Source organism: Chiloscyllium plagiosum, unplaced genomic scaffold (assembly GCF_037043375.1).
Source record: "Chiloscyllium plagiosum isolate Xiang-an unplaced genomic scaffold, Cpla_swu_hap1 HiC_scaffold_40, whole genome shotgun sequence".
Lineage (NCBI taxonomy): Eukaryota > Metazoa > Chordata > Chondrichthyes > Orectolobiformes > Hemiscylliidae > Chiloscyllium > Chiloscyllium plagiosum.
Window position 1 is genome coordinate 27322870 of NW_028270178.1, and position 26550 is coordinate 27349419.

Genomic DNA, 26550 nt, shown 5'->3' on the forward strand with positions numbered 1-26550 from the left:
GTTGCCAGGGTAAAGAAGGGTCAACTGCCAATGCCTTACGATGAATTCTATGGGCCAGACAAGAAGGTGCTGAGACTGGAAGTGAAAATCAAAAGCTTGTATTTCTGTTGTTAAAAAAAAATGAGTATTTTTGTTCATGACGTTGTGGGGTAGCCCATGGAACTAACTGTGTCCACAAATGAAAGTCCAAAAGAGAACGCTCCAGGAAACTGCTGCTCAAATTGTAATGTTAGTTACACCTGGGTGACTGAAGTAAACACTGCTGTTCTTCATTCAAATAGTACATTACAATCCAAGGTGATAAACCTGAAAAGTAATGAAGAGTGCACATCTGTCTTGTTGGGCAAAGTGCACTAAAAGCATGAATTGTTGTCCGGAGTAGTGGTGGTAGAAGTTGTTCAGCAATTCTTAGGAGAAACAGTTGACTTATCAAACAATTTGATTGGATTCGTTTGGTAATGAGTCACTGACATGGGATTTATGACCTTTAAATGTCTTAGTTTTGTGTCCATGAAATTTACAGCAGGAATCAGTCCCCACATATGTTGATTGAAGCAGACATCATTAGATCTTACACGAGAGGGTGAGCAGAGGAGATCACCAAGATGTTACCTGGAATGCAGAACTTTAGGTATGAGACAGACTGGACAGCATTAGCTTGTTTTCCTAGAGCATAGGATCAAAACAACAGGAGTAGGAGCTTGTTCTGCCATTCAAGAAGATCATGGCTGACTTATGGAGTAACTGTCTCTCGCCCATATCCCTTAATACCTTTGATAAACAAAAATGTATTTATCTTACATTTAAAGATAACAATTGATCTGACAGTTCCAAATACTTACTATTGATTGTGCAGAGAAGTGCTTCCGAACATCTCTCCTGACTGATATGGCCCTGATTCTCAGACTCCTTTTAGAATCTGTAACCAGTAGAATCTGCAACCAGTTTATCTGCCCTGTCTTTCCATGTCAAGGCTTTAATCAGATATCCCCTTAATCTTCCAGATTCTAGAGAAAACAGGCCAAATGTATATAATCTCTGGTCACATCTACACTCCAGGGGAAAATTATCATTCTTCAAAGAAGGCTGGAGGGTTACATGATGGAAGTGAATAAGATTTTGATGGGCATGAATAGGGTACCGCGGTTTCCCTTAATTCAAGTATAAATAGGAAGGTAAATTAATTTTAGAGTGAAGAACATGAGGTTTAGAAGGAATTGGAGGAAAATTGTTTTTACACAGAGGTGGTGGATATCTGTGGTGCTTGGAAGCGGATTGGAGATGGGAACCTTTTAAAACGTGTTGGATGAACACTTGGAATATCAAGGACGTTGAGAGTTTATCGTCAAGACTAACCAGATGATTCGGATAAAGGAATTTTGTTTGAACTTCTTGCGATCAGAGATTCACCAGAGGAATTGGCCACATTCAGTCCATTTGAATTAGTTTTTGGGCAAGGAGTGAGAGGACAGTTCAATTTAGTTCAGGAGAAATTGGAAAGTTAGAATTCAGAGACCACATATTTGAACTGTGTTATATTTTCGAGAATGACCTAATAGAGTGGGGGAGTTGTCTGGACAGCATTTCAAAGAATCACAGTGTGCAATGAAACAGGAATCATGCAAGCAAACAAAAAATGGCAATTTTGCTGTCGAGATAAGTTGTTAAAGTTACTTCCAGCGATAGTTGAACCTTTTAAAGCAAGGTTTAGTGGACCTGATCAAGTCAAGGAGGTTGAGTGAGGTGAACTATTGGATAAAGACTCCTGTGTCTTTCGCAGAGTGTAACATGTGAATATGCTCAAAAGGTATTTTGACGGGGGAGGAAAGCAAACGGAGGCTGTGTTATTGATTACAACATGGAGGGAAGAACCAAGTTCAGATAATTCTGAATTGCAAATTCCTCATATTAAATTGAGCAATGAGGAGGTTGTAAAAAATTGTGATAAAGTATTGAGAAAAATGGAAATGACCAGAAGGAGGTATTGCTATCACATTGAGAGATATATAGAAATATGCTGGAAAGTACAAACCGAATTATGCATGACTTAAATAGAGGAAATGCTCTTTCGATTATGAACATTCGTATAAGCGTAACCCTCAAAAATTGACACAGGTTTAAAATGTGATTGGAGATGTGCTCCAAGACGGCATAATCAAACTGAGTTAAAGTGACTGGAGCTCATCCATAGTAATGGTATCAAAACCAAATGGTACCCAACAGTTATATGTATTGTCACAAAGGTGGTGCATTTACAAAGACTGATGCATATCCGATTCCAAATTTGGATGACTGTGTTGAAAAAGTTAACCAAGCAAATAATATTTCGAAGTTAGATTTGCTCAGAGGATACTGGCGAGTACGTTGTCAAAAAGAGTGAAAACAATTTCAGCTTTTGTATTGTCGAATAGACTTTATCAGTTTAAAGTCATATCATTTGGTATGAAAAATGCGTCAGCCACATTTCATAGCTTAACCAGTAAGGTCATTTCTGTTATTACCCACTGTGTAGCATATAAAGATGACCTAGTAATTTTTAGGCACACATGGAAGCAACATTTGCAACATTTCTCAGAATTGTTTGATCGACTTTGGGAGGGAGGCTTGATGATATACCGAACTAAAAGTAAAAATTTTCCAAACTCCAAGTCACCTTCCTGCGCCATGTTATTAGGCATGGACAAATGACCCGAAAGAATGTATTAACAGAGGTAATTGAGAAGTTTCCCAAACCATCAACAAAAAGAGCGGTACTACAATTCCTGGGATTGAATGGATTTTATCGGAAATTCGTACCAAATTTTAGCAGTGTGGATGCTCCACTCACTGAATTACTAAAGAATGGCAAGACGTTTTAGCGCCTAGCAGACTGCCAGAAGATATTTGCCAGCCTGAAAGTTCTGTTAACCAATGCTCCAGTATTAGCCACACATATTTGTACAAAGCCATTCAAGGTGGCTATCGATACGAGAGATTTGGATGTTCATACTGTGTTCTTACAGGAAGATGACGAGAAGATAAAAATATCTATCAGGTATTTCAGCAGGAAATTGAACATACATTAGCAGAAATAGTTGTGTGTTTAGAAGGAGACTTTGAGCTTGGTATTGGCTTTAAAATATTTCAATTTTTATGTTACAAGTAATTTGAATGAATCAATTATATCCACTGAACATAAACCATTGAGGTTTAGAGGCAAATTTAAAGGCAAAAATTCCAGACGGTTCAGATGGAGCTTGTTGTTACAAGCATTCAATTTGAAAATTGTACACGTGGGCAGACCGGGAAAACATGATTGCCAATGCAGTTTCGAGACTTGAATGAGATACAGAGGTGTTCGGTGCCAGGAGTAAAACTTAATGAAGCAAGATAGTAGTACATGTTTGCACGGTTACTGTCAATGTAATGCATATGGGTGTTGTAATGTGCTAATAGTTAAAGATTGGATCTTTGGATTTGTTTTTTTTTTGTAAGGGGGAAGGTGTAATGATGTTGCTCCTTTTATAAGGTTGTATTGTCCTTAGTTTTTTTTGTGTGTGGTTATAAATGAAGGTGCCCAGGTATCTAATTTGGGTGGGTTATTGGACCAACTTGATACCTTACCTATAGTGCTTCACGAAAAAGGATGTTAACTGTGTAAAAAAAAACTTATACAATGAAAGAGGAGTGGCTAGTTCTCCCAGCTCAGCTTTGCTTTGACATCTCTCTTGTGTTCGATTTTACTTGTTTTGCCAAAGGATGTGTCAAGAAGAAGAAGGCTTATGTTCGATGAAACACGACGGCTCAGTAAGGGCGCTTATGAGTTGTAAGATCGCTCTGAAGCACCTAAAGAGATAACTAAGAAGAGCCAGGAGGGGACATGAAAAGTCGTTGGCATATAGAATCAAGCAAAACCCTAAAGCTTTCTATTGGTATATCAGGAATAAAAGAATGAGAAGAGCAAGATTAAGGCCAATCAAGGACATTAGAAGAAAGTTGTGTCCAAGGAGATAGGAGAAGTGCAAAATCATTTTTATTTGTCATTATTCATACTGGAAACAGACAAAATTTGTGTGGAGAATACTGAAATAAAGGCTACAAGACGAGACGGATTGAGATTGACAAGCAGGGGTTATTAATAATTCTGGAAAGTGTGAAAATAGATCATTCCACTGGGCCGAATGCGATTCTCTGGGAAGCTAGGGAGGAGATTGCAGAGCCTTTAGCTTTGATCTTTATGTCGGCATTGTCGACAGGAATAGTGCCAGAAGACTGGAGGACAGCAAATGTTAGGTTTCCTTGTACGTGAAGGGGAAGAGAGGCAACTTTGGTAGTTATAGACCAGTGAGCCTTACTTCGGTTGTGGATAAAGTATTGGAAAAGGTGAAAAGAGAGAGGATTTATAATCGTCTAGAAAGGAATAAGTTCATTAGTGATAGTCAACAAGTTTTGTGACGTATAGATCATGCCTCACAATCCTTATTGAGTTCTTTAAGAAGATGAAAAAAGGTGGATGAGGGGTGAGCAGTTGATGTGGTGTATATGGATTTCAGTAAGACGTTTGATAAAGTTCCGCACTGTATGCTATTGCAAAAATTCCAGAGGCATGGGATCGAGGGTGATTAGCGGTTTGGATCAGACACTGGCTAGCTGAAAGAAGAGGGCGGTGGTTGATGGGAAATAATTATCCTGGAGTTCAGTTACTGGTGGCGTACCACAAGCATCTATTTTGGGTCACTGCCGTTTGGTATTTTTATAAATGATCTGGATGTGGGCGGAGAAGGATGGTTCGTAAATTTGCAGATGACACAGAGGATCAGAGTTGTGGATCGTTCCAAAGGATGTTGCAGGTTCTAAAGGCATCGAGGTAAGCTGCAGACCTGGGCTGAGAAGTGGCAAATGGAGGTTAACGTAGAAAGGTGTGAGGTGATTCACTTTGGAAAGAGCAACAGAAATGAAGATTACTGCGCTAATGGTAAGTGTAGATGAGCAGAGAGATCTCAGTATCCATGTATATAGATCCCTGAAAGTTACCACCTCGGTTGATAGGTTTGATAAGCAGGCTTATAGCGTGTTAGCTTTTCTTGGCAGAGGTATTGCGTTTTGGAGCCTCGAGGTCATGTTACACCTGAACAAAACTTTATGCAGCCACACGAAGCGAATTGCATACAGTTCTAGCCACTACATTATAGGAAAGATGTTCAAGCTTTGGAAAGGGTTCAGAGGCAATTTACTAGGATATTACCTGATATGGAGAGAAGGTCTTATGAGGAAAGGCTGAGGGGCTTGAGGTTGTCTTCATTCGAGAGGAAAAGTTTGAGAGGTGAATTAACTGAGACATATTAGATAATGAGAGGGTTAATTAGGGTGGACAGTGGGATCCTCGGATGGTGATGGCTAGGGCGAGGGGACATAGCTTTAAATTGAGAGGTGATAGATATAGGACAGATGTCAGACATATTTTCTTTACCCAGCGAGTTGTAGGGGCGTGGACAACAACAGTAGTAGATTCGCCAACTTTAGAGGCACTCAAGTAGACATTAGTTAAACATATGGATGAAAATAGGGTAGTGTAGGATGGATAGGTTTCAGATTGGTTCCACAGGTCGGCCCACATCGAGGGCTGAAGAGCCTGTACTCCGCTGCAATGTTCTATGTTTGTGGGGATTGTTGGAGGAATTTGGAACAGTCGTTAATTTGGGACAGTCTGTTGAGTTTTTGGGTAGATTAAGTTAATCTGTATTCTGTTCTCTTTTGTTTGTGTTTCATTTGGTACTATAAATAAATTCTGTTTTATTTATAACCAAGGGTTCTTGCCCAGCTGCGTCACTCTGGAATACCGACTCTACACCTGCTCAAAACAAGTAGAAAAGTTAGAGTCAGGGCTAACATCTTGAAATGTTTTGAGAGCGTCTGGCCTGGTCCATAACCAGTAGAGATTGTTGGGTTTCTGACTGTTAAATGGATCAAAAATTATGGAGAGAAGGCAGGAAAATGCAATTAAGAAACAGATCCTTCATGATCAAATGGCTCATGAGCTGAATGGTCTAACTGTGCTCCTACATTGTATGGCGTTATAAACCAATATGTAACATTATTTATATAAGGACACAAACAGTTCCAATGTTGCATATTAGTTCAAATATGGACTGAAAAACTGGAATCCAGCCTTTCCTTGCATATTCCCCTGTCTTGTTTCATTCATTAGGCTTAGGCCTTTGAACTAAAGTAACAGTTCAGCTATCAGCCTGCAGGAGGTACCGATACTGATATTTAGATATTTGCCACGTAACTAGAAATATGCCATTGAGAGCAATCTGTGCACTGTGACCTGCTGAAGGGCTCACTTGTCCTTTTTCAGGAGACAGAGTCTCATGATCAGACTGAGACAGAAACACACCGAGAGGGACACAGAAACACAACCACAACCTCACACACACAAACACACAGATCCACACCCACATACAGAAATGCAGTCAACATGCGCGTACACACACACACGCACACATACACAGAGAAATGTGGGAACACATCTACACAAAGACTACCGAAACATTTCCACACGATCACAATACACACAAGAGTATAATCAGAGTGCAAAAGGGGGGCACACCTACTCTCAAATTCGCACACGTGCACACACATAGTAAAACAGACCTACGGGAACACACCCATGTAAAGACAGAATGCATACGCGTCCACACACAGAAAGCAATCATCTCACATAGAAATACATCTCCACACAGAAAAAGAATCACAGCCATACCCTCACACGCATATAGACACGAACTCAGAATCAGAGACATTACACACCAACCTGCAAGAACTGAGAGAAAATTCAAACAGAGTTACTGAATCACAACCCCAATAAGATATAGACTGAAAGCGACCCCCAGAAACAAACAGAGACATCCACAGAGATACCCTACTGGGGGCACAGAAAGATCTTGACACATTGACAGACAGCCAAATGGAACCTGAACAAACAACTCACCTGCATGAACAAGAGAATAGCCAGGCAGAGATAAATCCCACACTCCCACAATAATGCACTGACACACACACACACACACACACACACACACACACACACACACACACACACACACACACACACACACACACACACACACACACACACACACACACACACACACACACACACACACACACACACACACACACACACACACACACACACAGTCACAGAACCATGCCGGCAGTAACCACACAAACAGCATATCAACAGACACAAACACAACAGATACCCATGTGCAAAACACGAACAGATGCATAATCACACAAGCACCATACATACACCGATATAAAACACTCTCCTTCACTGAAACACTCTCACACAGACTGAATAACGTTCCCAAATGCATAAACACTTGAATGTGTAGTGACTGAGATACCTACCAATGTGCATAAAGGGAAACCTACACTCAGATGCATAAACACAGTCATAATGTGTCGCACTCAGGGACTTATCCAACGACAAAAACCGAGGGACACACACACAGATTGACATCCTCACAAAGGGAGTGAAGCTCCCCCACACAGAGACTTAGACACGCTCACATAACAAAAGGGAAATGCATGAACACACCTCCCACACACCCACAGGACTAGGAAAGGGAGATGATCAAATATCAGGAGACATACTTCCAGTAAAATGTCAAGTTATTGCTGGCTGTAATTGTGCAGTGAATAACGGGTTCACGAAGGGATTTGATTCAAGTGATAGTACAACTGGGCATGTACGAAACTGAAATGACAAGTGTCTGACATGGTCAATGAGAGAAACATATGCAGGGAATGCGAGGGAGAGACAGAATGAGTTATACAGAGAAAGCACAGAAGGATAGGCATACAGGGAGACAGAGAGACAGGTAGAGAGAGAGAATGACACAGACAGGGAGAGGCACAGATTGAGACAGGGAAAGAGAAAGAGACTGATCGAGAAGCTGAGAGATGAGGGAGAGCGCAAGAGGATGAGAGGAACAGAGACAAAGACAGACAGAAAGAAGCAGAAAGAGAGAGAGTGTAATCTTATGATTGGAGAAGACAGGAGATGGACTCATTAACAATTTTTCGAAAACAAACGTGCATTTAACAATAACCAGTTTAGATGAAGGGATCACCAGCACCTGGGGCCGTTCTCTTGTTGTAAAAAAGTGTTTATTGTGACCTAAACAGAGAGATTCTGACAATCAGCATGGTGCAGGATGAACAATTTCTGCTCTTCGCCTCCTCCACTACAGGGGAAATGCAGAGACACCTCCTGCCGGTCTTTAACACTCATCCACCGGGCAGTCTGTGAAGACCCAATGTTCCAGTTGAACCCATCACTCACAGCAATTCCGTCATTTGGAATCACTCCTCCAGCCTTTTTCTAACCTACCCTGCACGTGACAGTTACCTCTTGTCCCTTTATCTGATGTCCATTTTTCACGTCCATCAATATTGTTGGCGGTGGAGATGCACAGATTGTTGTTAAAATTTGGACAATAGTGGGTATGGTGATCAGTTGTACAAGGGACTATTACAGTTGGATGAGCTGAGATCTTATGGACTGGCAGAAGGACCAGACTTGAAGGGCTGAACTGTCTACTGCTGCTCATTGTCTGTGTGTCCCCGTGTGTGACAATCCGTCAGTCAATCAAGGATAGCAACGTGTTCCTGAGCATGGTGAATGGTGATCCATCCTGTTCCCCCTTCCCCATCCCCCCTGGGTGTTATATTCAGATCCATGTAATTGTGCTGATGGAATCGGGCCGTACCTATGCAATTCCTGCGCTGGGAACACTGCGGCTGCCTCTGGAGCTCTCTTATTTGTTTTGCTGAGTCATTAAGACAATAATTTACGTAACCAGTTGGTGCAATGCATTCTTGAATTTTGCTCTGAACTTGGGCAGAGTTGCTGCATAAAATAATGTGTTCATGCTGCAGCTGAAATCCTTCAGCATTTTTCTGAAATATGTAAAGATGAGAGAATTGTTCTTCCAAAGATGAGTTCTTTTAATGTTATAGTATAAGATGTTTCTACATCTCGCTTATCACAGAAGTATGAAGCTGATGGATATGGTGAAGACGGAAATCACTGATTTCCTCCTGCTCTGCGTCTCTGCGTCTTTGTGAATTTCTCCATCCTTCTGACTCCTCAGGCTCTTGTGGAAATGACTGGCCCCTAAAATTTACCTAACCGTGTGAGTATTCATCAACAGAATTAAGATGGATTGAAACCACTTAAACCCCTGCTACTTGGGAGCTGTAAAATAACTTGACTTTGTTTGACAGTGCCATTGAACATTACCAATTATCCTCACAGGTTCCCATCAAAAATAGAAGGGAATGCGTTTTGAACAGAGCAGAGTTCCAGTTGCGGCAAGGCTTTCTCTGTCCAAATTTTGTTTTAATTTTCTGGCAGCAAATAGCCACAAAACGATCAAAGGTGGAAAGGACAGTGAACCGGACGGAACAGTCTGTGGCTGCACGAGCCAGGGCAAAGACAGCACTGCATATACCGGTTAGAATCAGGAAAAACCTAGGAAAGTTAACATATATGAGTTGCCACAGTATGATCTTCCTCGGAATGAACAGTAGGTGCGACGTTGCCATAGCCAACATGCAGAGTGCTGTGCATTTAAAGAGGCCACATTGCAGGTTTGAGAACAAGAATCACCAAGAAATTAACTAAGAGACAGGAGGTAAAATGCAAAACAGAAATTAATGACCAAAAGCTCTCCACGTCGGCCCTTCATCTAAAGGTGATCCCTTCATTTAAAAATGTAAGCGCCTAACTGGGTCAGATGGGAGGGTTCAGATGTCGGGTTTGAACAGGACAGCTCCAATCGCCTGACCCATTTCGAAGTTGCTCACTCCTGAGTTTGACAAAGTGTGGGCAGGCAATCAACAGATGGCAGAAGGACATAATTTTTCAGGTGAAAGGGAAGAGCTTTAGAGGGTATCTGAGGCAGAGGTTTTCACCCAGAGAGTGGTCGGAGTCTGGTAATTCAATGCCTGGGTGGGTAATGGAAGCAGGAAACTTCACAAACGTTAAAAAAAAACTACCAGGATGAACACTTGAAGTGTCATTTACGACTACGAGTATAGTGCGAGAAGCTGGGACGAGTTGTAAGTTTCTTGTAGAGTAGACTGCACAAACTGGATGGAATGAAGTACGTCTTCTGTATCGTCAGATTCTAGGATTTTAAGAATTACATTTGGATGTCAGGTTGGTAAGTCAAGCATTGTAAAGAAATAAATAGAAGGGCTTTGAATGCTGAAAACATGACAGAGAATCATAAATAACTGGCAAAACCTAACAGGTATGGCAGCATCTGGGGAGAGAAAAAGAGTTAATGGACTCCTTCTTCATCAGAACATCTTCATCTGAACATGGGTCACTGAATGCAAAGCATCATCTCAGGTTTCTCCCCGCACAAGACCCTATCATTGCAACCAAAAGACAGGGATTTATTTCCAAAAGGGAATTGAGATTTAAAATGATGATATTCATCTACTATGCAGCATTTGTTAGACTGCTCATCGCATACCAGGCATAGTTAGAGTCATATAGATATACAGAATTCAAACAGTCGCTTGAGACCAAATCGTCCAGGCCGAACTTATATCCTTAATTAATCTCATTTCATATGCCCCCAATTCCTTCTCAGCTCTTTCCATTCAATTAGCCATTCAGCTATATTTTAAATGTTGTAATTGCACATCCTCCATCACTCCCTCTGACAGTTCATTCTATACATACACCACACTCTGCATGAAATAGTTGACTTAGATCCCTTTGAAATGTTCCCCCACTCATCCTAAATCTATCCCCTCTCGTTATGGACTCTCCCACCCCTGGGAAAATACCTTGTTTATTCACCCTGTGCGTGTCCCTCATGACTTTATAAACCTCCATAAGCTCAATCCTTAACTTCTGATGCTCCTAACAAACCTGTCCCAGCCTATTCAGCCTGTCCATATAGCTCCAACCCTCCTCTCCTGGCAACATCCTGGCAATTATTTCAACCCTTTCAAGTTTCACATCCTTCCTTTTCGAGGGAGACCTGAAATACACACAATATTTAAAAGGTGGCCTAAACAGAGTCCTGCTCAGCCAAATGACCTCCCAATTCCTTCATGCAAGGCTCTGACCAATAAAGGAGAGTATACAAAATGTCCCCTTTACTATCTTCTGGATCAGTGGTGCAGGAAGAGCACAACAATTCAGGCAACATCCAACAAGCAGCAAAATCGACGTTTCGGGCAAAAGCCCTTCATCAGGAATAAAGACAGAGAGCCTGAAGGTCATCCACCGACATTTCCGCCACCTCCAAAAAGACCCCACCACCAGGGATATATTTCCCTCCCCACCCATTTCCGCCTTCTGCAAAGACCGTTCTCTCCGTGTCTACCTGGTCAGGTCCCCGCCCCCCCACGACCCACCCTCCCATCCTGGCACTTTCCCCTGCCACCGCAGGAACTGTAAAACCTGTGCCCACACCTCCTCCCTCACCTCTATCCAAGGCCCTAAAGGAGCCTTCCACATCCATTAAAGTTTTACCTGCACATCCACTAATATAATTTGTTGTATCCGTTGCTCCCGATGCGGTCTCCTCTACATTGGGGAGACTGGGCGCCTCCTAGCAGAGCGCTTTAGGGAACATCTCCCAGACACCCGCACCAATCAACCAAACCGCCCCGTGGCCCAACATTTCTACTCCCCCTCCCACTCTGCCGAGGACATGGAGTTCCTGGGCCTCCTTCACCGCCGCTCCCTCACCACCAGACGCCTGGAGGAAGAACGCCTCATCTTACACCTCGGAACACTTCAACCCCAGGGCATCAATGTGGACTTCAACAGCTTCCTCATTTCCCCGTCCCCCAACTCATCCTAGTTTCAAACTTCCAGCTCTGCACTGTCCCCTTGACTTGTTCGGACTTGTCCGACCTGCCTAGTTCCTTTTCCCCCTATCCACTCCACCCTCTCCTCCCTGACCTATCACCTTCATCTCCTCCCCCTCTCACCTATTGTACTCTATGCTACTTTCTCCCCACCCCAACCCTCCTCTAGCTTATCTCTCCACGCTTCAGGCTCTCTGCCTTTATTCCTGATGAAGGGCTTTTGCCCGAAACGTCGATTTTGCTGCTCGTCGGATGCTGCCTGAATTGCTGTGCTCTTCCAGCACCACTGATCTAGAAACTGGTTTCCAGCATCTGCAGTCATTGATTTTACGTCGAGGATTTTAACCCTACTGCGAATCCTCTTGCAAGGATAACTGCCTTGAAGAAGTTTTCCTCCTCTCTCTACAAGAATCTCAGGGAGTCCCTCTCCCACTGCAACTCCCAGGTCATTTCCTCTGCACTGAGGTTCTTCAACTATGTCGTGAAACAAACTCGGTACCACAGCCACATTTGCTTCCTCAGTGCATGCCTCTGTAACCAACTCATCCCACACGGACTCCGGACCACCTTTAAACCAGCAGAGTTCGGACCCGAACAGGACAAACAGTACAGACTACAGTTTTAAAAACACCAGCAACAGTTCTCCTTCAAGATCCTCTGCTCCACGCTTGCAGCAATGCGACGGCACCTAACCTCTCTGAGTCTGCCCTGCCTCAGCTGAGGGCTACACTCTCTCAGAATTGCAAAGGACACACTCTGTAAAACATCCTCAGGAGAATTCATACTCTCAACACACAGTCTTTAAATTCCATCTCAAACATCAAAAACTGTAAGTACAACAAACTTTTATCCACTCACCTCCATAACCAGCGCTCCTCAAACTTTCCAGAAGATTCCCCTGGCCTCGGAAGCGCCATTAGCCATGCGGCTGATGCAGCTACCACCCCCGCGCTGATTGATTATGTCACTTCCACCACCATCATGGCCACTCCCACAGCCACTTCCGGCTCTCACATCATCGCCGATGCCACACGCCCAGTGACTTCCGCCACCCCTACTGCCGTGATCGCCACCACTTCCGACCCCACCAGCGCCACTCACCTGCATTCTGCTGACACGCCCCCCACAGACCACACTGTCACTATCCCCAACCCCCAGAACCCCGCGGGGAACACTACCCCTGCTCATGCCTCCACCCCATTCCCCCCACCATCATTCCCACTCCAGGTATTGGCTCCGACCGCACTCCCAGCTCCACACCCACACCAGATCCCAGCTCCCAGCCCTGCAGAGTTTTCAACATCCCTCCAGACCTCCCACTCACTGAGGAAGAACGATCAGTCCTCAGCAAAGGACTCACCTTCATCCCCCTCCGTCCACGCATCAATACATGCCGTGACATCGAACACTTCTTCCGTCACATCCGCCTCCGAGCTTACTTTCACAATCAGGACTCCCGCCCATCTTCTGAGGACCCCTTCGCCCACCTCCAACACACTGCATCCACCTGGACATCCCGCGATGGCCTATTACTTGCCCTCAACCTCTTCATTTCCAACTGCCGCCGGGACATTAGCCACCTCAACCTGTCGACCCCTCTCCCCCACTCCAATCTCTCGCTCTCACAACGCGCAGCCCTCCAATCCCTCTGCTCTAATCCCAACCTCACCATTAAGACAGCGGATAAACGGGGCACAGTGGTAGTCTGGCGCACTGACCTCTACACCGCTGAAGCCAAACGCCAACTTGAAGACACCTCTTACCACTGCCCCCTCGACCATGACCCCACCCCCCACCAAACCATCATCTCCCAGACCATACAAAACCTCATCACCTCAGGAGATCTCCCACCCACAGCTTGCAACCTCATAGTCCGGGAACCCCGCACTGCTCGGATCTACGTCCTTCTACAAGCCTGACCACCAGGCCGACCCATTGTCTCAGCATGCTCCTGCCCCAATGAACTCATCTCTACATACCTCGACACTGTCCTATCCTCCCTAGAGCAGGAACTCCCCACATACGTTCGAGACACCACCCACGCCCTCCACCTCATCCAAGACTTCCGTTTCACGGGCCCCAAAGCCTCATCTTCACCATGGATATCCAATCCCTCTACACCTAAATCCGCCATGACCAGGGCCTCCAAGCCCTCCGTTTGTTTCTCTCCAGAAGTCCCCAACAATACCCTTCCACCGACACTCTCATTCGTTTGGCCGAACTGGTCCTCACCATTAACAATTTCTCCTTTGAATCCTCCCACTTCCTACAGACCAAAGGGGTAGCCATGGGCACACGTATGGGCCCCAGCTATGCCTGTCTCTTTGTTGGCTACGTAGAATACTTGATCTTCCGTAATTACACCGGCACCACACCCCACCTCTTCCTCCGCTACATTGATGACTGCATTGGCGCCACCTAGTGCTCCCGTGAGGAGGTTGAGCAATTCATCAACTTCACCAACACATTCCACTTTGACCTTAAATTTACCTGGACCATCTCAGACACCTCCCTCCCTTTCCTGGACCTCTTCATCTCCATTAGTGACGACCGACTTGACACTGACATTTTTTACAAACCCACCGACTCCCACAGCTACCTGGATTACACCTCTTCCCACCCTATCTCTTGCAAAAATGCCATCCCGTATTCCCAATTCCTCCGCCTCCGCCGTATCTGCTCCCAGGAGGACCAGTTCCACCATAGAACACACCATATGGCCTCCTTCTTTAGAGATTGCAATTTCCCTTCCCACGTGGTTAAAGATGCCCTCCAACGCATCTCGTCCACATCCCGCACCTCCGCTCTCAGTCCCCACCCCTCCAACCGTAAAAAGGGCAGAACGCCCCTGGTGCTCACCTTCCACCCTACAAACCTCCGCATAAACCAAATCATTCGCCGACATTTCCGCCACCTCCAAAAAGACGCCACCACCAGGGATATATTTCCCTCCCCATCCCTTTCCACCTTCTGCAAAGACCGTTCCCTCCATAACTACCTGGTCAGGTCCCCGCCCCCCCACGACCCACCCTCCCATCTTGGCACTTTCCCCTGCCACCGCACGAACTGTAAAACCTGTGCCCACACCTCCTCCCTCACCTCTATCCAAGGCTCTAAAGGAGCCTTCCACATCCATTAAAGTTTTACCTGCACATCCACTAATATAATTTATTGTATCCGTTGCTCCCGATGCGGTCTCCTCTACATTGGAAGACTGGGCGCCTCCTAGCAGAGCCCTTTAGGGAACATCTCCGAGACACCCGCACCAATCAACCAAACCGTCCCGTGGCCCAACATTTCTACTCCCCCTCCCACTCTGCCAAGAACATGGAGGTCCTGGGCCTCCTTCACCGCCGATCCCTCACCACCAGATGCCTGGAGGAAGAACGCCTCATCTTCCGCCTCAGAACAAACCCCAGGGCATCAATGTGGACTTCAAAAGCTTCCTCATTTCCCCTTCCCCCAACTCATCCTTGTTTCAAACTTACAGCTCCGCACTGTCCCCTTGACTTGTCCGGACTTTTCCGACCTGCCTAGCTCCTTTTCCACCTATCCACTCCACCCTCTCCTCCCTGACCTATCACCTTCATCTCCTCCCCCACTCACCTATTGTACTCTATGCTACTTTCTCCCCACCCCACCCTCCTCTAGCTTGTCTCTCCACGCTTCAGGCCTCTGCCGTTATTCCTGATGAAGGACTTTTGCCCCAAACGTCGATCTTGCTGCTCGTCGGATGCTGCCTGAATTGCTGTACTCTTCCAGCTCCACTGATCCAGAATCTGGTTTCCAGCATCTGCAGTCATTGTTTTTACGGCATTACTATCTTGTCTACCTGAAACTCCATTTTGAAGAAACTATTATTCTGCACTCCAAGGTCTCTTTGTTTAGCAACACTCCCCACGACCTGACCATTAATTGTATATATACTGCTCTTTCCAAATTGCAGCACGTCACTTATTTAAAGTAAAATCTATCTGCCATTCCTCGGCCCATTGGCCCATCTGATCGAGATCCCATTGTACTCTGAGGTAACTTTCTTCACTGTCGACTGCAACTCCAACTTTGGTGTTATCTGCAAACTGACTATACCTCCTATATTCACATCCAAGGAGTTTATATAAATGATGGCAGATGATTGCGGTTGTCCTGGGTAAATCATCTCAGCTCCGGTGGATTTCTGCAGGAGTCCCTCAGGGTCGTGTCCTCGGCCCAGCAATCTTCAGCTACTTCAGTAATGACCTTCCCTCTGTCATTAGGTCAGAAGTGGTGACGTTGGCAGATTATTGCTCAGTGCTCAGTACCATTTGCAACTCTTGAGATACTGAAGCATTCCGTGTTCAAATGCAACAAGCACTAGACAATATCCAGGCTTCGGAAGACAAGTGGCAAATAATATTTGCACCGGACAAAGGCCGGACGATGCCCATCACCAATAAGAGCACGCTAACCACCGATCCTTGACATTCAATGGTATTACCATCACTGATTCCCCAAATGTCAGGATACTTGACCAGAAACTCAACTGGACCCACCACATAAATACAGTGGCTGCAGGAGCAGGTCAGAGACTAGGGGTACTGCGGTGAGTAATTCATCTCCTGACAACCCAAAGTCCATTCACCATCTACAAGGCACAAGTCAGGAGTGTGATGGAATTCTCCCAAATTTGCCTGGTTGGGTGAAGCTCCAACAACCCCCAAGAAGCTTGACGCCATCCAGTAGAAAGCAACTGACTTGATTGGCACCACATCTACAAACATCTGATCCCTCCACCACCAGCGCTCAGCAGGAGAAATGTGTGTTCCCTACAAAATGCACTTCAGAAATTCACCAAAGACCCTTAGACAGCACCTTTCATACCCGTGACCACTTCGACCTAGAAGGAGAAGAGCAGCAGGTTCTTGGGAATACCATCACCTGCATGTTCCCCTCCAAACCACTCGACACCCTGATTTGGAAATATGCTGCAGTTCCTTCATAGTCCTTAGGTCAATTTCCTGGAATTCACACTTCAACGATATTGTGTGTTAACCCACAGCAAGTGGAACGCAGCGATACAAGAAGGTAGCTCACTGCCTCCTTCTCAGTGACAAATAGGGATGGGATATCAATGCTGGCCAGCTGGCGATGCCCAAGTCCCACAAATGAGAAAGTTTGAAAAAAGTAGATCCAGCACTGATCAATGTGGCACAACACTGGTTACAGGCCTCCAGGCTGTAAAGCAATCCTCCATCACCACATTCTGTCTTTTACCTTTGAGCCAATTCTGCATCCAAATGGCTATTTCTTCCTGTCCTCAATATGTTCTAAACTTGCTTATCAGTCTACCTTGAGGAATCTTGTCTTACACCTTTCTGGAGTCCATGTGGATCACGTCCACCATTCTGCCCTCATCAATTCTCTTTGTTACGTTTTCAAAAAATACTCAATCAAGTTCATGAGACATGATTTCACATGCACAAATCCATGTTGACTATCCCTAATCAGTCCTTGCCTTTCCAAATACATGTAAATCCTATCCCTCAGGATTCCCTAAAACAACATACCCACCACTGATGGCAGGCCTACCTGTCTTTAATTCCCTAACCTGTTCTTACCATCTTTCTTAAGTTGTGGCACCACGTTAGCCAACCTCCAGTCTTCCAGCACCTTACCTTTGACTATTGATGAAACAAATGTCTCAGCAAGGAGCACAACGATCGCTTTCCTAGCTTCTCAGAGTTCGAGGGTACACCTGATCAGGTCCTGGTGATTTATCCAAGTTTATGCATTTTAAGGCATCTAGCACCTCCTCCTCTGCATTATGGATATATTATCAAGCTGCCACCATCTATATTCCCACATTCTATATCAACTATGTCGTTCTCCACAGTAAACAATGATTCACAATACTTGTTTAGTATTACACCCATCTCCTGCCACTCGACACATAGGCTGCCTTGCTGATCTTTGCCAGTTCCTATTCTCTCCTTTGTTACACTTTTGTCCTTAATGACTTTATGAAATCCCTTTGAATTCGCCATTACCCTCTTTGCTAAAGCTATCTCAGGTCCCCTTTTTGTCCTACTGATTTGCCTTTTAAGTATACCCCTGCTGGTTCTATATTCTTCTAAGCATTTACTCGATCTCTGTTGTCGAAACCTGACGTATGCTTCCTTCTTTTTCTTAACCAAAACCTATACCTACCAGCCTTGCCTTTCACTCTAATTTGAACATACCTTTTCTGGACTCAATTTTGAAGGCTTCCAATTTTTCAGCTGTCCCTTTACCTAAGAACATCCGCCCCCGACCTACTTCTGAAGGTTCTTACCTAATGCAGTCAAAATTGGCCTTCCTGCAGTTTAGAACTTGACCTAATAGATCCAAGTTCCAATGTTCTAGTTTTAATTCGTTTGCAACCTGACTTACCCCTCGTTGCTTTGCAGCATATGTGTTTGAGATGGGGATAGCCACAGGAGCCACCTGCACTACCTCCCTCCCTCTTCTACCTTTCCTAGAGGTAACCTAACTGTATCTGTGATTTTTCTTTCTTCCCATAGCTGCCATCCGTCACACCATCGAGCTCCTATAAATTCCTCATTGTCTCGAACTGCTGCTCCAACCGACCATTATGATCTGATAGGATTCACAACCAAACACACTTAGCTGTAGACATAATTAGTGGTAATTTCCCACATAGCACAGTCAGTGCACATCATTCTACTAAGGCTAATCTTTGCACCTAACTTATCTCTAGACCCTGAAAATAGCAGAGTATTGCTGTTCTAAAAAAAACTGTTCCAGGATAGCTTAGTTTCTATGTTTTATATTTTAATCAAGAGACATATCTCCAGAAACATACAATCAAAGAAAGTGCACCCTACTTATTACTGTATATTTACAAAAAAAAAGACGTTTGTAAGGTTAGACTTAAAAACCATGTTCTGATCTGCTCCTTGCTGTGAGCTCTCCCACACAGGTTCCTCGAAGATCAGCTGTGATGTTTGCTCTTTGTAAACTTTTCTCAAGTGCACTCCGATGCCCAGAAGTGAATGAACTCAAACAACAAAGGCGGTAGCTGTGCAGATTCACTGTCAGACGGCAGTGTATGTTTCTTTTTCTCTCTGTCTCTGACCATGCGGTCTCTACCTGAGTTTCCCTTCCTCCATTTTAAAGAAATGTTGTTCCTATATTTTCCCCCGAAGATTCACAACAATGCAACGGATTGTAAAATTAATTACTGTTCCTGGAGTTCGAGGAAATCAGCTCCAACACCTAAAATAGCTCAGAAAAAGAGCACCTGTGACAACCGCATTTATTTTCTATCATCCATCCAGGATTACCCACAATTATCTGGTCACAAAATTACGAAACTACAAGTTGTTACACTTGAGAAGATGTATTTATTCGATGGAGAATGTTAACAGTGTTGGGAAAGTTTTGTTTCGTCATTAAAGTCACAATCCACAATCTAAGTCCTCTTTATGATGATAAACTGAGGAACCCTTAACTCAAAGAACCTCTCTTATCATGGTTTGGAAAGTCAACACTCCCTTGTCATATTTAGCCAATGTTCTAATTTTACTTGTGCATTGAGTCAGCAAAGAATCCAAAATTCAAATAGGGAAATGTAACTTTTGTTTTAATGCATTCTCTACATTGTCTGACTCAAATACTTTTCGAATGCGCTTGTTGATTTTTCATGAATAATCTACATAATTCAAAACAAAGCAGTTCACTACTTAAATTATTGGACATGACTTGGCGATGCAGGTGTTGGACTAGGGTGCATAAAGTTAATCAATCACACAACACCAGGTTATAGACCAACAGGTTTACTTGGAAGCACACTAGCTTTCGGAGCGCCGCTCCTTCATCAGGTGATTGTAGAGGACACAATTGTAAGACACAGAATTTATAGCAAAAGGTTACAGTATGATGTAACTGAAATTATACATTTGTGTGTGTCTGTCTGTCTGGGTTGGGAGGGTTAAATTTGAGAGAGAGTGTATATGTGTTTGTATGTGAGTGTAGAGTGCCTTAAGTCTGTGAGGGGCTGCATGTGTGAGTGTGGGAGTGTGTGTGTGTGTCTGTAGGAGTGTGTGTATGCGTCTGGGGTGGGGTTGTGAGTGTGTGTGAGAGAGTGTATATGTGTGTGCGTGAGTGTAGAGTGATCTAAGTCTTTGAGACGATGCATGTGTGAGTGTGGGAGATGTGTGTATGTAAGGGTGTGTGAGTGTCTGTCTGTGTTTGTGTGTGTTTGTGTGTGTGTGAGTGCGTGTGTGTATGTGTGTGTGTGTGTGTGTACATGTGTGTCCATGCATATGTGTGTACGCGTGTGTATAGGAGTCCTGTGTTTGTGTATAGTGAAATGGTGGTCACATGTAGTGCTACAATTATTGGATACAGTTGCCGCAATCTATGTACATGCAACTATAAAATAATAATAATCTGACTCTGTTGTGCTCTGGTCATGTCAGGAGCAACTAATATTTAAACCGATCATCTGAATACTCCTCAGTTCATAAACAGTACAAGACTTCATAATCCTTCTTTAAAAGAAAAACACTCTATATTATAACGAGAGTAACTGAACAAGGTAAGCAATATTAACCTAATTCATACATTTTGTATGGTCTATTCTTCGTTAAAAGTATTCCTCCCAATGAAAACTTACTTTGTGCATTGCAAAAGTTTTGAATCTGCAAACATTCCTTCAGGGAACCACTGGAAGGTAGCCACAGCCCTCTGGAATTCACTTTAACACTCTGCAGTGTTCCAATGATACTTTAGAATTGTTGGAAAAGAACAACACAGAAACAGGTCATTCAGCCCACTAAGTGAACTCACTTTAGCACTCCTCAGTCTTTCTATAATCACATATAATTGCAGGAAAGTTAGGGAACAGAAAGCAGTTATTCAGAAAGTAGTCTGCATCAATTGAATAACCTAGCTCCCATTCTGATTGCACTTTCCAGCACCTGTTCCACAGGTTTGAAAGTTACTTCATTTCAGGTGCAGAACCAGGTTCCATTTAAATGTGCTGTGCGTTGCCACCTGAAACACAAACCAAAATGGGAAGTGAATTCCAGGAACGCCATGAATGTAAGGGTTAGCCCTCATGTCCACTGAAATCCTTCCATCATTTTTTTCTCAATCTCTGACTCCTAATAAATATGTCCCGTGTTCGGGTGACAAGACTTCATGCAAGACCATAAATACTTTGGAAACGTCAATAACATTATCTCTCATTATGGTCTGTTCCACAGAAAATGACCTTATCCATCTTTCCTCATTGATGCAGTAATTTTCACACACTGGCAGCATTCTTGTAAATCCCTTTTATTCTCTCCTCAGAGAAACGCTGTCCTTACTATGACGTGCTGACCTGTACTGTGCACAAAACGCAGCTGCGAGCCATCCAGTGTCTCATGCAGTTCCCGTATTACAAGTCAGGCAAGGGGGAGGGAAATGTTCTGAGTTATATCTGGTACAGAGAGAGTAGTAAATTTGGGAGGGCTAATATGGAATTTCATCTTTTGGGTGTCTGATCAGTGCCTGAGAAATATAATGGATCTCGAAGCGTATAGTTGGGGCGTCGTCTGATTGAAGTGTGGGGTTAGTTTATCGGTTCCACAGGTGTTTGACTATGTGTTTAATAGCCTCACGTCTACTCAGATACTGGGTGATTAATTACAGAATAAGCCAGAACCCAGACAGAAATCCAGCTTGATGGATGATAATCGTTCTTTTGATTTAACAAAGTGTTCTCATGCTGAGCTATCAACACACAAAGCTGCATATATTGCTTCCACAACAAAACAGACGTTTATTACAAAGGAATTGATTATAAAATTAAATAAGTCACGTCAGGCACTTTTAAGGCTGATTCAAAGGCAATGAACACACAGTAAATGCATACTCTCAATCATCTCAAAAAAATGTATAAAAGAAAACCAAGAAAATGACTTTTACATGTTACACCACTTCCAGGGTCATTCCAAAGAAAACACCCCTTGCATAATATTCACATCAGATTCACTGGCGTGCCAAGCAATTCGATAATGACCTATATCTGACACTGTTAAACTGAAAACGCAGTAAACTTCTTCCAGGAGCTACCATACAGCTTAGTGTCAATGTACTCAGGTTTAAGTTTTCTCTTCAGAACTTTTTTTAAAATCAGAACACTTCTGTCTGGGATCAGTACGAAATTTTCCTTCCAAGTTAGTACAACTGACTGTCTCTCTTATTCCCTTCTCATCATCATAGATCTATACATCCACTCTGTACAAGGTCTTACAAAGACGAAAGAAATGACAAAAGTAAAGCTACAAGTTTCTCAGTTAAGGGTTTTTCCTCTCTCTCAGAGTTCACAACTCTCCAACAAATCTTTGAGGCTCCGTTAATACCATGCTGGGTTGCAAATTATTAAAAGTAAACAAAAGTTCATTTTTGCACAAAACCATTCAGCCTATAGCCTGATTTCAAAAGCAGTTTTAAAAAAAACAAATTGCTGTGGTTACAGAAATGCCGACAGGTTCATTATTAACTTCAGAAGTGCAGCGATCCCCGCCACTTATTCACACAAAAACCAGAATCAAACTCGTTTATATCTTTCCAAATTGACTACCGTATATACACTCATATAGGTCGAACTTTTTAAGACTATTTTTTAAAGTTGACTTTAAAGAATAAACTATTGCGCGGGCACAAGTTTTGAAGTCGAAAATTTCATGCTGCAGTTACAAGTACCGTATTAATATCAAACGTCGATTTGATCGCACAACTGATCCTGTGTATAGAAGAAAAATGCATTGAATTACGGTAATGGTAATTACCAGCGAAAAGCAAGAGACCAGTATGAAAATTTAACATGTCGAAGACTAGTTGAAATCCTGCAAAATCGCGCTGTTCAATGTCGTCATGGTCTGATATAATGGCACAATTAAAACGAAACATTCATGAAACATTGATTGTGTAAGCGTCTTGTACTTTCCAGTCAAATTATTGTATTTCCCTCCCATTTACTCTCATGTTATGAACCTCAACAACATTAACACACTTGTCAAACAATTGTAGATATACCAGCCTGTGGCTAATATATCTCACTTTTATTCAGATATAATGGCACAATTAAAATGATTGACTTTTTAATTAGATTAACTTTTGGATGTACAGTGAACAAAGTGCAATAAGTACCAATAGACTTAGTACCGGTCTGAATGAATGAACGAATCAAATCATGCTGTACTAAATCAAGTGCAGTAAGTAGAGTTATGAATGAATTAATGAATGAATGCAATATAATAAACAAAGAGTGATGAGTAGAGTTACGGGATATGATTGAATGAATACGATTTTGTTTGAGTTGGTTCATGAGAACATGCAGTTTCCTTTGTAAGAGGTTTACAATGCAATATGAAAGGGTCTAAGTATGCATATGATATGTGGAAAATACAACAGTTTTTTGGAAAAACAAAGGGATCGACTTATACATGAGATCAACGTATTCATGACATAATTCCATCAAAACTCACTGTAGTCTCCAATTGAAATGGAGAATTCTGGAAGGTTCCCAGAAGAGATGAATAATTACGCAACGGAAAGTTTAAATCCCCAGGCAATTCATTCGCAACCTGCAATATTAGGTATTCCACAAGGTGCCTGTAGTCTGAGACTTAGTCACTGATCAGTTTCCCCTGTGTGACGGTGGCCTCTACATGCCCTTGTATCATTGTCAATTTCAGAGTGAAACCGCAGATAACTCTCAGACAAATTCAATTGTGCAAGGAACTTAACAGGAATTGTTACAATCAGGAGCGTAGTGTAAATCTTTTTCTCCATCTGATGTAATAAAGAATGCATTTTCTGAGGGAATCTCTATGTGTATGTGCAGGCTATCTCTCCACACGAAATGATGCGGTGGTATCATCCCAAAGTTTTCATTCATACCGATTGACATCACCTTTGGGGCTTTCGGGTTATAACTTGGTTCAATTCATTCACTTAAGAATTTCAACAAACAGGTGACAACAGCGAGTTAACTCCCATGTGACAAAGTAATTTTAGAAGTGGGGCTCATTTGGTAATGTAAATAGAAAACCTTAGAAAACATTGTGTAAAATCATAAAATCCTTGCAGTGTGGAAGAAGGCCAATCAATCCATCGAGACACCCCTGATGAAGGGCTCCTGCCCAAAACGTCGATTTTTCTGCTCCTCGGATTCTGCCTCACCTGCTGAGCTTTTCCAGCACCACTCTAATCTTAACTCTGATCTCCAGCATCTGCAGTTCTCACTTTCGCCCAATCAGTCCATCGAGTCCACTCCAACACTGGAAAGGGCATTTCACCCAAACCTACCCATTGTTCCTGTGAGGCAGCAAAGTTCTTGTATTGGAGCTGTCCTATTTATATATCAATACTGTATTACTTCATGTTGAAGTTACGCCTGTCTCCAGAATATTAGCAATGCTGTTTCTGGCTTTCGGGAGCTGCTGCAGAGCTCCTGCAGCACTTTGGGATGGATCCGCAGTCCCAGAGCTCACCAGACTGCGTATGGTAGCACAGAGTAGTAGCGGTCACGTGTTGGGGTGTGGGGAATGATTCAGCCGGGGCACCTGAACACCAATTATGCAGAGACACCTGGTCTCTGGTTATTGTGGGGTGGAACATACATTCTGGAAGTGGGTAGACAATAAGTGTAGAGCCCTAGGAGAAGAAGGATGGTTAAACGTAGACAGGGAGACGGTTGCAATGGGAGAGAATTCAACAGGAAATAATGCGCAGAGTATTAAAGGGACAAGAGCAGATGGTTAAGTCGAGAGTAATAGGTAGAGAGGTGAATCCAGGAGAGCAGGGGAGAATTAAAGACAGAAAGGGGAGGATTTAATGGAAACTAATAGGGAGAAAATTGCATCAAGAGTAAGGGGAAGAGTGTTAATGACACGGGCACAGGGAGATGTTTAATACAAGGGAAGCTGCAGGAATTGTAATGAGGTCAACCAGATTAATGTCATTCAATATGATTTCTCTGATTGTTGGTGTTAAGCTGGTACAATCAGGAAGTCCTGGCAGACAGATATAAACTGGAGTATCCGGAATTCTGCTCACTCTTGGAACCAGCTTTCTGCTCGCTGGGTCGGTGTCATGTACTGTGCAAGTGTAAATGCAGTGTGACTTGATGATGGTTTACCAAAGTTTGTGGAAGGTGACAGGATTAATAGCGACGATTTTGAGTACATGGGAGTAACGTGAGAATTTTATTAAGGGGACAGAGAGGGTAATTAGTACAGAGGAATAGAGAAAGATATGAAAAGAGACGAATGATTAGTCGTTTGAATACAGAACGGCTGGGAGACATAAAATACAGAGGAAAGGAGGGAGTTAAATACAGCGTGGAGTGGGTAATTGGAGAGGAGTTATGAGATGCCGAATTCAACAGCAATATGGAGAAAGTTGAATAAAGGGATAGTGCTAAATGCTGTCATGTGTGCGGTTTATAAAGAGTGGATTGACTAGACAGTAATCATGACAAGCTTGAATACATGGAAGACAGGGATACTTAAATACAGAGGAATAGAAAGGATCAAATACAGACAAAGATTGGGATAAACAAAGAACAATAGGGGAGAATGAAATACAGACCAATGGGGAGAGAATTAAATGCAGGGCAGTGCATAGAGACGACTGAAGACAGGTAACTGCTTAAATACAGAGGGAGAGAGAAAGTATGTGAAAGAGTAATTGGGAGTGATACAAAAACTGTGGAAGATAATGGATCACACATAGCGCAATACAGATGAATAAGGAAAGGATTCCAGTTACTGAGATGATTTCTAACATTATTCTGTGGTGGGGTGGGGGTGGGGGTGGAACTGGCATAGTCTTCCGATTACCCACCAATTAATTGGCTCATACCTACAAATTTCCAAATCTCAACATTGAACCTTGGCTCTCACTCTGCCCATCGCGATTATTAGTTGCCTCCCTGTTAATTGCCTCCCAGGATCTACACTCTCCACCTCATCGACAACTCTCTCATTCCCAATCCAGTTGTCATTTCAACTGATATCCTCCCCACTTCTCACAATTTCCCTTTCCCTTCTGCCTTTGCTTTTTTGTTGAGCAATCTGGAGAGATCCAATGCCCTTCTGCTGTTCTTGTACTCACATGAGAGGGAATGAATGGCTTTCTGCTGCTCCTTTTCAACCATTTCAAAATAAGCCAAATTGCCTCTACCACTTCCTCTGCAGCAGTTTAAAAAGTTTTCTTTTAATAATTCATTCATGGATGAGGGAGTCCTAGGCATTTATTGCCCCAGAACATTACCTGGATGCCTTCATTAACAGGGCTTTTCCCTGAAATTTCGATTATCCTGCTCCTCGGCTGGTACATGACCTGCTGTGTTTTTCCAGCACTATTCTAATCTTGACTGCCTTCATTAACAGTCCAGCGATAATTCCACTAGGCTATTGCCTCTCGCTGCTGAATGGCCTCTTCCTGTGTTACAGGCTGGAGAAGAGACTGAATTAAAATCAAAAGAACAGTGGATGCTGGAAATCAGGAAAAGAAACAGAAATCACTGGGAAAACTCAGCAAGTCTGGTAGCAGCTGTGGAGAGAAATCACAGCTGAATGGCCTCCTGTTCCTGTGGGACAGGCCAGAGAAGGGGCTGAA

The 26550-nt window shown here is 43.4% G+C and overlaps 1 pseudogene; it reads left to right on the forward strand.

The window, feature by feature from the left end:
- LOC148138418 (NACHT, LRR and PYD domains-containing protein 3-like) overlaps window positions 1-26550 on the forward strand; it is a 106228-nt pseudogene that overhangs the window by 18187 nt on the left and 61491 nt on the right.